Here is a 13,586-nt window from a genome sequence, read left to right as displayed (position 1 = left end):
ATGTTTTATGTGTTTTTTTGCACTTTTTTCCTCATAGACCCCGAACCAATCGCACCACACAAATATTTTTTGTACTATAGTGTAGGAAATTTAATTTTAAATATGATGAATGAAAAAATTTTGAAGATTGAGCAATTTTTGTATTTTTAATGAATTTTTCAAAAAAACCTTTAATTTGCATTTTTCCTGGGTTTTATTTTATTTTTTTTTAATATCATCCTGCGAGAAGTATCAAAGCCTCATTTCTAAAATTTAAGTTGGTAATATAAAACCATTTCGCCCTCTTCAGAAAAAAAAGTTCTGAAAAATACGCAATAGTTTTTTTTAACAATTTTTTAATGCTGAACACATTATGTCTTTCCACGCATCGGTCGAAAAAAGCGTTCTTCAAACTTTTATGCTTCTGATGTCACTACTTGGATTTCGATTCGGTATTTACGATGGAATCTTAATCGCAAACAATGTTTATCTTTTGCTTTTACTATACAGCTTACTTCTACATTTTATGACGTGATGACCACGTGTTTTCCGGCAGAGCTTGCTTTTTTGCTTCCCTTTTTTGTTTTATTTAGGGATTGCATTTATTTCTTTTCCCATTACCTCCCCCCCCCCCAAGCTGGAACGTTTTGCTGCATCTATATTACGTTACATTTCATAGTTGTGCACATTTAATTCAATAAAAACAGCGAAATTTTTTTTTACTTGTCAAACGCTACTTTTTGCACACTATGGGGAATTTTGAAGATAGCTTTTTTTTTTTTTTTTTGCTCTACTTTGTTTTTATTAGGAAATGGGCTGGGAGGTTAAAATAAATAGAGATGGATAAGAAAATTTAGAGATAGATTGTAAAGGTAGATAGCCGCCGAAGGCGGCAATCTTGGCGTAAAAATGTAAATGGCACAACAAAAGATAGAGATATATAGATTAATACTGCTGCCAAATTTATTTAAACAGCCGCCGAAGGCGTCAAACTTGAAGTAAAAATTTAAATGAAAAGTTAGCCAAACAGCCGCCGTAGGTGGCTGCTTGCAGAGAAAGGTGAATGGCGTAAGAAAGCGGACCGGCTGGTCGCCGCAGACGGCTGGTACTTAATATGATATTCTCTTTGAGTTAAGAACAGGGCCGGATTAGCCATAGAGCAGAAGTAGCAAATGCTACGGGCCCCGCGCCATGAGGAAAAAGTCCAGAAAAAAAAACTACTTTCCGTACTATAACCCGTTTAAATTTCTCTCTATATTTATTATTTTTTTTTTCGATTTAGCTTTTCTAAATGCTCAAGTAAATTAAAAATCTTATTTTTTCGATAGATTGCTTTCTAGAAATTTCTCCCAAATGAAATCTTAAAAACGCAATTTTAGTTGATCTTTCTTAGTAGGAGAAAAAGCTCTGTTGGGTCAGAAAAGTTTCAAAATTGACCTAAAAATTACAATTTTAGGCAAAGTTTGGAGAACGGAGAATTGGGTTTTCTCTGGATTTTTTTTTTCTTTTTCAAAATGAAGTCAATTTTAAGGTATCTTAGGAAATTTAAGGGAGTTAGGGTCCTAAAACTTTCAGCTATTCAAGCCTAAAAAAAGAGAAACTTCTGGCTGTTTCATAACAATAGAGGAAAGGGGAAGGGGTTCTTTCCTGAAATTGTGCTCAAAACTGAAGTCAATTTCAGGCTATCTTTGGGAGGAAAGGGTTTGAGGGATCGACCCATGGTATGGCTGAAAACAAAATTTCAAGCTATGTAGGAAGACTAGAAAAAAGGATGAGGGTCTGAACTCCCCCAGAAATAATTCTGACTTCAAGTTTCAAACCGCGGTTTTAGATTATAACTGGAGACGTTATCGGGGGGGGGGGGTGCGGGTTTGCTTCGCAAAATGTTAGAAACTGAAATTTTAAGACGCAGTCTATCTTTTGTTCTAACGTTAGGTAAAGAGTGGTGGTTTAGAGCCTTTTCCCCCTAACGTTGAGAAACTAGGAAAGTAGGTGGGTATTCTCCCTTGGAATTTTTTTGAAAATTTGAAATCGAGATGGTTCAGGAGCTTTCTCCAGAGCTTTTTGGAATTTAGGGTCGAAAAACTCAAATTTAAGCAATTTTTATTGATAGTAGGAGAAGGAGGATGCTGAAATTCTTAAAGCACAAATCCTGAAACCACATTTTAAGGCTCTCTTTGGTGATGTTAGACAAGAGAGGGAAAAGGGTTACCATCCAGAAATTGTTTGAAAGTGGTTTTCTTCTTAAAGTTTTCAAAACTGGAGTCCTGAAAAGGTAATTATTAGTCATCCCTTAAACTCTCTTTGGTTACTTAACCTCATGTCAATTTATCACCCTCAAAATTTTCCGTCCGCAACACGAGCCCGTAGATCCGGCACTGTAAACAACAATGAGAAAAATTAAGAGATCATGATAGAAGAAAAGAAAAAAATTCTGAGACTTCACACTTATGCTGAGCGAAATAAATGAATTGTTAAGAGAATATTATTTTTTGATGAACTGAAATAATTATGCGTAGAAGAAGAACTTTAAATATCGTTTTTAATTTTTTCCTCTGAGTGGGAGGGAACGAAAAAGCTGCCACCCGTGCCCCGAACCTATCCGTTTTCTTTTGCATCACCAAAAGTAGCCGGAAAAAAAAAAGAAATTCAAACTTGAAATTCAGAAAAATTTCGGAAGAAAATTGTTTAACATAATCAAAAACCCGCTAAAACTGCTTTCTGGAACTTCAGTTTCGAAACATTTCCATGGGTGTAATCCCAAGCCCGATCCCGTCCTATAACGTCGTCTAATAAGGTGGCCTAGAAGTGCGTATTTTGGACTATAATTTCGAAAAATTTCAATGGGAGTGTACCTCTGCCCCCCTCCAACATTGTTAACAATGGTCTAAAATGTACTTTTAAGACTTCAACTTCAAAAATTTTCCGGGTTGCCTCGGTGAGTGCCTGAACCCCATCCCATACCGAAACGTAACCGCGATGGTCTACTATCTATCACGTTTTCACAACTTCACTTTCGAGAAATTTCCAGGGGATGGCTTTCGTGAAAGCCGCCCCACAATCACCAAAGAACGTAAAAAGTACCCTTTCAGAGTATATAATTTCGAGAATTTTTGCTTAATATTGTGTTTTTAGATTAATAACAGATAATAAATTCAAAAATTTTCCAATGGGACCTCCTTGAACACCCCTCTTTCCTTTCTCTACAACATCACTAAGGATAATCTACAATTTTATTTAATACTTCAATTTAAAAAAACTGACTGGAGAGTCGCTGTGAACCCAATTTTTTTCCTCTGATCTTACCTAAGATGCAACCGCGTTCTCCAAATAATGGCTTCCGAATCTTCTCTTCCTCATATCATCAGGGGTCGTTAGAATTGAGTTTTTAGAATTGAAATATCGAAAATTTTCCGGGGGTAACCCCAAGGACCCCCCTCCCTTTATATCGTCCAAAAACTGCGATTTTAGAATTGAAAGTCAAAAACGTGTAGTAACAGGAAGACGAGGGGCAATATAAGGGGATCATAACCATCGTAAAGCTCTAAAAGTATATCCAGATTTATGTATTCATGCGTGTTATAAGTACACCTCCCGCACTGTAAAAACGATTCAGAAACGTTTCTCGAAAAAAGGGGGCAGCTAATATGCCCAATTTCTGTCAGTAACATGCCTTGAAGAAGCCAGTAATGTTTTCCGCTAAAATTCAGTAACCTTCCTGGAATTATCCTGGAAGTTTGAAAAATTCCGAAATCTTCCCGTTTAAAGCCAGACGTGTCTCCGGAACTTTAGCGTAAACTTTGGCAGGTAAAATAAAACAGTTTGGCGCCTTCCTGATTTGTCACGAAAAGTCCAAAATTAGAATTTGGAAACATGGTCAAATCTAAGAGAGAATTGCAAGAAAGTATCAAGAATTTCACTCTCCTGCAATTCTTGCAAAACTATGCAGTCCATGAACTTATTTACTCCCTACCGAACTGAAGCCGGTCACCTTTATAAATACGTTTAGTTCATCTTTAAACTGAGAGCTAAAAATATTTTTCACAACAGTGAAAAGTTCGCATTCGTGCAACTTGTAGCAATTCAGGACAGTTTTTGACAAATATATTTGATTTTTCAAGGAAATAGATAAAACCCATTGAAATCCCGATACGTTATACAGAAATAATCAGAAACGTTTCGGAATATTTTTACAGTGCGTCTCCATGAAGAAGTGCTATATTGTTTACTATATCATTCGAAAAAGAGGGCCGCTTGGAAACATTTGCTACGGGCCCCGCGCAGTGTTGCCAGATTGGGGGGAATTTCCCCATTTTGGGGAAATCTGGTGCTCTCTGGGGAAATTTTGGGTAAATGGGTTTTGAGGGGAATTCTTTGGGGAAAATATTTTTCTTGGGGAAAACCTGGGGAAAAAAATGTGATCAAATTTGCGTCTTGACATCTGGTAGTTACATTCAAACAGCGTTGGTTTAGCTTTGCTCAACTTTATGTAATTCGCATTTCGTATTATGTGGAATATTATGCTACGGAATTTGCATTAATAGTTTTGCGTGAGTTACTAGTTGATACGTGAAACAGGCAAAACGCAAACAGTGTATGAAGAATGTTCTTGTATAAAGATGTACAAAAATCATAGTATAATTGCACATACAGAAGCAGAGTAGTAAATGTGAGTAGAAAAAAAAATATATTTGGCTATTTCTTACCTCTCGGTCAGGCGCTTGTATTTATGACTAGTGGCACCTGCACGGCTTTGCCCGTAGTAGAAAATTAAAAGGTATTTTGGTTCCCCTGTATATTTACAAATAATGCATGATGAATTTCTCGCCAATTGGCTTGCCCACGTTACGGTTCTACATTATGATAACTTGATAGTTTAGTCGTCCATCTTATGATAATTTTGCTCGGGAAAATGTTCTTAAAATTGGAATAGAAAAAGAACAAAATCGAATTTTTGAAAAATCGCTTAAAGGTGCACACACACATGCCACAAACTGATTCTTTGCCAAATTTCATGAAAATTAGTCGAACTGTCTAGGTGCTATGCGCGTCACAGAGATCCTGACAGAGAGAGAGATCCGGAGAGAGAGACTTTCAGCTTTATTATTAGTAAAGATAAAAATCAAGACAAAAAAAAAAAAAAAAAAAAGCGAAAATGGGAAGAAAAAAAAAGTTGGGGAATTTTATAAGAAAATTTGGCTATTTGGGGGAAAAAAAATTTTTCAAGAGACAAAAATATCAGGGAAAGTCGATTCATTTTATAAAAATATTAGTGAAAAAATAATTTTTGTATTCGGGGAATTTTGATAGAAAACATCGCTTTTTGGGGGAAAATTGGGAGGGAATTGGAGAAATCTGGATTTGACAATCTGACAACACTTGCTCCGCGCTGGCTTAATCCGGCCCTGGTTAAGAACCTGGGCATTCACCGAAACAGAATACTAGCTACGCCACTGCAAACTATTGAAACACCAGGGGTTCCACGAAAAAAGTGAGCATCAAAAAGGACTCAAGTAATCAAATAAATTAAGACACGCTGCTCTAACTTAATTGCGGCGGGAGTTATTTGCATTTTTAGCTCGAATTTTTTTAGGTTTAGCTGAAATTTAGGCATTACTTCCTTCATTAAATATATCAATAAAAAGTGAAGGAACTGTAACACAGTTTTTTTTTTTTTTGACAACATTGAAAAAAGTTACATGTTTTACTCCAGATCTATCTAGATCTGTGGTCGAAAAATTAAGCCTCTATTTCCAAAGGAAAAAAAAGCTATAAGACTTTTAAAATCAATTTCGAAAAATATCATCTCCATTCAAGTTGTTAACCATTTTATTTTCGCGTTTCCATAGTTATGCTTTTTGAATCCATTGTTTATTTCCATCCTTCTCATTTTTACTTTAACTTATTTTATTTTGTGTTTCCAGGGTTACGCTTTTTAAACCCATCTTTCTCATTTTCATTTCTTAAAAGTATTTTAATACCTGTCGTTGTTGTTTGGGAGGAAAATTTTGCATTATGTTTTATTTTTTCTTTTATATAAGCCTGATTGTAGAATATACGACACTCGACACAATTTTTATTTTCAAGGTATACCGGGTAAAGCCGGGCAACGCAGCTAGTTCAAACTAAGGGCTGAACTAGTAGAAGCTACAGGGTCGTTGTTTTCGAGGCCATGTATTTCCATAGAGATGACAACTAACAAAAGTTTTGCAATGATAATGATGATCGGACATCACGCTTGGAAATTTGCCAGTGGATATGAAGATAAATTTTCTGAGAGAGAGAATACATCCAATGCAGCGCGAATCATCTGCACAGCAGCTTTTCTAAAATAATGTTCTGAAAAGTACGTGCCGGTTACTTCTAATGTTTCATTGTAGGATTAAATGCTGTTTGAAGTAATGGAATTTTGTCGAAATAGCTTGCCCTAGATTTCAGAGAAACCATGATAAATTGAAATAGTACTTGCATTTCGGTGACTTTATCTGATAATAAAAAGATTGGAGTTGAAATAGCTCCAGCTGAAAGTCATTCATTTCTTTTCGCTTTATGAATGAAAATTATACCAAGTGAAATATCTTTGTGCAAAACTGAATGAAAAAAAATTACTGTTTTAAAAATCGATATGATAATGAATTACAGATTGTATTTAAGGGGCATTCCACGGTATTTTTGACATTATGTAGAGTCCGTAACGTGACCTTTTTTTGCCATAACTTTTTAATTTACCATTTGATTTGCAAATTATTTTAATTTGAGCTGGTGTGTTGGTAGGAAAATATCAAAATAAAATAATATGCTAATCAAACAGTAAATTAAAAAGTTATGGCAAAAAAGGTCACGTTACGGACTCCACTTAGATGTCAAAAATACCGTGGAATGCCCCTTAAACCAATGAAGGTGTATATTAATTGATTCCGAACAAAGTCATATAAACAACTGAATTAAGAATGTTTAGGATAAGAATAGAAGGAGTAGCTTAGGAAGCAAAAATGGGAAAGAGGGTATTTTTTTTAAGGCAATGTGCGCAAATTTGATGTATAATTTAAAAAAGTTGTACTCTAACATTGCACCGAAATACAGTTGTAGCATAAATTTCTTCAGTAAAATAATATTTTGTCGTTGCTTCCTTTGGAATAGCTGTAGGTTGAGTTACGAAAAAGTTGCATTTGATTTATGTTCACTGAATTGAGAATGTTTATATTTGGGTCTAGGATTGCATTTGAGAGAAAATCTTTCTAACAAAATATTTCTAAATTTTCCCCAAGTTTTATGTTATACAGTGAAATTCCATTACAACGCACTTCAGAGGACTGCAAATTTTGTATGCCCTAACAAAAATTTCGTTGTAATGGAATTCAAGAAATATAGTGGAAATTAAATCGTGACTGAAATTTTTTTCGTTGAAACGGGTTTTTCGTTGCATTGGCATTCGTTATAACGGGATTTTATTGTACTCCAAACCAACTACACAGAATGATAAAGCAGAAAGATCGAGTATGGGGTTTGACCTTTCTATCTTCTTTTTTTGAAAATGAAAATTTTGTTTCTAAGGTTCCTTTATGAATATTTGTCTCTTTAACATTACCTATTTTTCATTTTTGTGTATGCTCGATTGATGACTACTAATTTTCAATTCTTGGCATAAAAATATTGATAATATTAGCAGTGGCTTAAATAAATGTAAATAAGTTCATATACAAATGAAAAATTATCATACAAGCTTTGTGCTACAATATGAATTAAATGAAAAACCAACGTAAGTAAAGCACAAATTTTGAAGCAAATACTGCATATAGCTATTTCAAGGCTACAATGAAGCCTCTTCCTCAGTGCAAAAAGCTCACCAACACAACAGAAAGTCGCGAGAGAACTGACAACAACCACGTGGAGACTAGTATTTATACCAAAGAAGGCCAACCAATAAGAATTCAGGACACAAGACAACAAACAAACAACCAGCAAACGACAAGTCAACCCCGGGCTCAGAGCAAGGGGGAGAGACAACCAATCAGAAGTCAGGAGACAAAAAGAGTGAGAGACAACGAAGAAACCGAAAAAGCAATTACGGAAATTGCTTCCAAATATCATGAAAAAAGGGAGTGCAGGAAAAATTATTCACAAGAGAATGAGACTTTTTCCAAATATAATAAGTATCCCAGAAATAGAGGTCGTAAACCGAAGAACATTTACAAATAATCTTTGCAGGTGAAAAATCAAAACAGTGACAAGAAGTCCAACGATGCTGAACGATGGCGGAACGAGCAAGTTCTTCATGTTTAATATTATTTTCGTACTCTTTCAGACGGTGCTTGAGAGCACGTTTAGTCTATCCAACGTAACCAAGTCCACGCTTGCAGGAAATGCTATAAATACCCTAGTTTATGGCAATCAGTAGGGTGCTTCAAGTATGTAAACTTTATCTTATTTACAGGAGAAAAAGCTATAACGAAATCAAACTTCTTCAAAATCTTGGCCACTTGATGACTGACTTTTGTATAATAAAGCAAAACAATAGTATAGGAAACATTGGAAGCAGAAACCTTGTCAGCATGAGAGGGCTTAATTAGCTTTTTAGAAATTGAATCAATAATGCAAGGAGAATAACCACGATCGAAAGCCACTGCTTTAAGATAAGAAAGCTCAGCATTTAAAGAATTAGAGGAAGAACAGATGTTCAAAGCACGAAACACAAAAGTCTTGAATGAGGCTTTTCATTTAATTCAAGTTCATATATATATCCATGTAACACTACAGAGTTTAAAATGTGTAATAACTTTCAATTCATTTTTTCATACTTTTATATATTCGGGTTAAAACGTCTGTTGTACGTCATATTTTTTGTTCTAAATATATTGTGAGCAACAGCGTTACATTTTTGTATCGAGTTAATATAATTTTTATTTTTCTGCAGTAGTCTCTCAATCCTTATCTTTGTAAAACATTTTTTTTTAAAATCGTCATTTAGCATTCATGCTCTATGTTGAACTCAATCTCTATTTTGGTAAAATATTTTTATACAAATCGTACCTTGCTTTCGTGCTCTATTTGTTAAACCTCAACTCTTATTTTTGTAAAACATTTTTTTCCAAATCGTCTCTATATGTTGAGCACTTGATCCCTATTTTTGTAGAATTGACACCTAACTTTTTTTTCTTTTTCATTCAGTTGCACCGCAACTGGCGGAGATCACTAATTTTGCTTTTTAACCATAAGTCATTGAAATCACAGCACTGATTTGTTTTCTATAACCAAGTAGATATGTGCAAATGTTCCAAAGAAAAACTATAATTTTTCTTTATAATAATGGGATTTTTAATGTAACCAACAAAAATTTATTGATTTTAATTGGAGTATTGGAGCATTTGAAATTTGTTACTACTACTTTTTGCACCGTTGATTGAAAACACTAACAATTGACGCATGCGCGTTGACTTTAAAAACTCGTACAACCAAGGGCGTATCCAGCTCAACCAAGAAAGGAGGCGGGGGGAGGCAGCCGTAGAGAAGCCGATTCCGATTTCCGATTCCGAGTCACAACTGACTACAACTGTATTTATGTCGAGGACTGCATACTAAGTGCCTTGCCTCTATTATTTTTTTTATACCGATAGATGGCAGCACCATCACCGGATCGTACAGTTAATGAGAATTTAGAACTAGTCCAGGAGCTAATAGCTACCTGGTGCTAGCACCCCCAGAGGTATCGTTTCACTTGGAGGACATTAAGACCACGAGCATATTTAACGTCGCCCAGTCCCCTTTAATGACGACGGTGGATCTTCGACCATCGAGGTTCGAACTCAGGACCCTCCGGCCCCGAATCCGATACTCTACCGATCGGGCTACAACGGCCCGCGTAGAGAAGCCCTGATAGGCAAATTCGGCAAATTTTGTTTCACGATATGGTAAAAATATCACCAATCACCATTCGGAAAGTTTTGTTCGATGATATGATAAAAATATCATTCGGCAAAATTTGGAGTTCCTTTAGGTGAATTATCATCATTCGGGGAAATTTGGAATTCCATTCGGCATATTGAGAGTTTATCCGCCCTGATAAAATTTGAAGTTTGGGGCGCACCTGAAAAGGCCCATCATTTGGGCAGTTAGGAGACTGGTTTTTAGCACCCCTCCCCCTTTTTATTCCAAGATTTTAGAAGCAATGAAATTCTAAACTGAGTGCGGTATTAACCAGTGTTGCCAGATTGGGGGAAATTTCCCCATTTTGGGGAAATCTGGTGCTCTCTGGGGAAATTTTGGGGAAATGGGTTTTGAGGGGAATTCTTTGGGGAAAAATTTTTTCCTTGGGGAAAACCTGGGGGAAAAAACGTCGGGAAAAAAATTTTTCTAGCGCCTGCATCCTAGGAAAGGACTTTCACGCATTATTTTAATAACAAATGCGTCATTTTTACCCCAAAATGTCAAACATTATTAATTTGATAAAAAATACTTGTGGGCACTTCTTGCTAGGCAACCTAGCCAAAATACATTGCCCCTTTCATAATGTAATATGAAAATTTGATTTTGACTTTATACTCGATTAGTGCAGAATTCTGCAGCTGGATCTTAGACTATAAGAGTGCAGCGAATACGAACAGTTTGGGAAACTCTGTTTTTAAAGTATCCTTAATTAAGAATTATATTTGAAGCAGTATAGGCTATTAAGACTCTTGCGCCAGAAAACCCAATAGAACCAACTAAGAATTTGATATACTGCCATGCTAAGCACAAAAGTCGATTCTACACTTTTTGTCAAAATTGAGTTACGGTCACCAGGGGGTTCTTTATCACATATTTCATCTATATGAAACGTTTTAACGTCATTAGTCAATAGAGAAATACAGTAGAACCTCTGAATAAGGCACACTAAGGGGACTAGACATTTTGTCCCTTAAATAGAGGTGTCCCTTATTCGGAGGTGGATGATTTGATGCATGCCGTGTACTAAGTAGTATAATATCACAATAAGCATTAACTATTAACACTTATGATTAAATACTGAAAATGTTTCATACATGCTAAATAAAATTCAATAATTCAAATTTCTAAGTTTATAGTATTTTGTTAATTAAAATTTAATCAACAAATTTGTAATGGCAAAGTTTTGTATCACTCACAGAAATAATTTTGAAGTAATTCATTGCATATATTTGCTTTATGTTATGTAATTTACAATGCGATATTATGTGAATTATAATTAATGCTCAAATTTTAAGTTTATATACAAAGCAACTTAGTTGCAGTGCACTCTCCGTCGACCCTGAACCTATTTGAAAAAATTGTTGAGAGGGCAAATTATGCATGTTAATTTCAGCAGGTTTTTTTACAACACATTACTTGTTTCCTTCACATATGTTTATGTCAAACTTACCTCAATTAATTTTTAGAGGAAAAGTGAAACTTGAATTCTAGTAATTCACTTTCTCTTATGCGCTTATACATTATTTTTTGCTTTTTTTTCTGCTTTGTGACTGTCCCTTAAACAGAGTGTCCCTTAATTAGAGGTAAATACATGGAAGTCCCTATTCAAAGGCACTGGGACCAGACAAAATGTCCCTTAAATAGAGGTGTCCCTTATTCGGAGGTGTCCCTTAATAGAGGTTCTACTGTATTCTGTAAAAAAAATCTGAAAAAGTTGCATCTGAATCAAATGCATGGAGGTGCAAAACTTTAAACGGAAATTTCTCCTTTTGCACTCAGCTGCAGAAACGACCTTTGTGCTTAGCACGGCAGGATAGCTTCATACATTAAGCCTAAATTTTTGTGCAATAACATGCTCGATTAATTTTATCACCGCTTACGCAACAAACTTCAAGCAATTTTTTTCGCAGAAAGAAAATACATTTTGTACAGATGAACAAAACAGTTTCATCTGGTTTTCGCGATCGTGTTCGCCACACCTGTCTACGAGCCTGATGCTTCCGAATCCGGCGAACTAGACTGTGATGACCCTGGCACATAAATAAATGCAAGGAATTCCACAAATCTGTCATTAAACAATAACCACTACCCACGGGATTGTCGACTGAATACAGAGCGTTTCGTCAATATTGATTTTTTTCACTCCCACTTTAAGAAGAAAAACAAGAAAATTTCCCCATGAAGAAAAGTGAATACGAGTCATGATTCATTGGCGCATGGTTGAGTGATATTGCGTGAAGAAAATGGATGGTCTGTCGGCGAAACAAGTATAATAATTTGTGGTGAGAAATAAGAGTTGATTGTGTGTAAACCCACGACGAGAAAATGATGGGGTTTCATGTCGGTCAGGGATAACGTGACATTTGTTGCAAAACAAGAGTGTAAATTCATGATATTTTCGTTGTCATGCGTGGGAAAAGGCTCATGATCAACTTTTTGGTGAATTACATGCTGATATCAATCAGCATTGCATATTTTGAAATTCTTAACGCCATTCCTTTCTAAAGCTGGCTGAGAAATATTAAGTAATTATTTCCAATGTGCCACGAGCTTAAATTTCTGGGAGGACAGAAATTCTCAATTTGCTAAATGGAACTCCAAATTTCGCCGAATGCGGATAATTTTGCCGGATAAAGCTCCAAATTTTGCGGGATAGAACTCCAAGTTTTGCCGAATGATGACAATTTTTCCAAATCGACAAAATTTTCCGAATAAAGAAATTTTTTGGAGGTCACGATGACCTCCTATCGGGGCGTCGTACAGGCAAATACGCTCCAAACTTAAATTTTTGGAAAGGCCTAATTTTACCGATTGATAAAAGACGAACATGATCACATACATACCTGCATTTAATGAGAAAAGTCATTATAAGTTATTAAAAAAAAAAAAAAATGTGCAGCATTGTAATACTGTTTTTAAATTTGCGAAATCGCAAGGCAAAGTTTTCCAAATACGTATGGACACTTATGGGGAGGTGACACAGCAATCTCCGTTACCCACCCTTGAGCGTCCAGTTGTACAAGTACAGCTTTTGTTAAATTACTATACCCATACCATGACACAACTTGTAGGATACTAGTCCTTTTCTTTTATGTTTGCCGGCTTGTATGCTGTACCTTTCTCATGCCAGGTTGATTGTGGTCCACAGTCAAACGACAGACTAATTCTGCTGTCATCTGAGTACAATACACAAGCCCAGTCGACTTCTCTTCAAATGCGATGCTGAAGACACAAACGAGTAAAACACTGACTTGTAGACAAGGGGATGTACAAAACAAGCTGATAAGTGTATAGACTTACTGCATTTAAACGTCTGGCAACAGTTTTTCGGGATATTTGCTTGCTAGTAGCAGCAGGAAACTGCTTTGCTACCTTAGGTGTGTTGCGCTGGTTCCATTTCGTTGCTAGCACTAAGTACCAATCTTCTGCTGGCGTCGTATTGCGTACACGACCTCCCTCGTGACATTTGCTACACATTCCATTAGTTTGAAATGATTTCCAAACTCTAGAAAAAACCTGTGGCTGACGTCGAGCACCCTGGCAACATCTAAATTTTTCTGCCCTTCTTCGATGTTGCCAACAACGCGGCCGCCCATAAAATCATCTAAATGATGAAGACATATCGAAAAATTCAAGTTCGTCAATTGATTCTTTCCCATCAAACATAGCTTTTGAACAATAAT

This window comes from Uloborus diversus, chromosome 1 (genome assembly GCF_026930045.1).
Source record: "Uloborus diversus isolate 005 chromosome 1, Udiv.v.3.1, whole genome shotgun sequence".
Taxonomy (NCBI): domain Eukaryota; kingdom Metazoa; phylum Arthropoda; class Arachnida; order Araneae; family Uloboridae; genus Uloborus; species Uloborus diversus.
The sequence above is the reverse complement of the archived record's forward strand: the minus strand, read 5'-3'. Positions refer to the sequence as shown.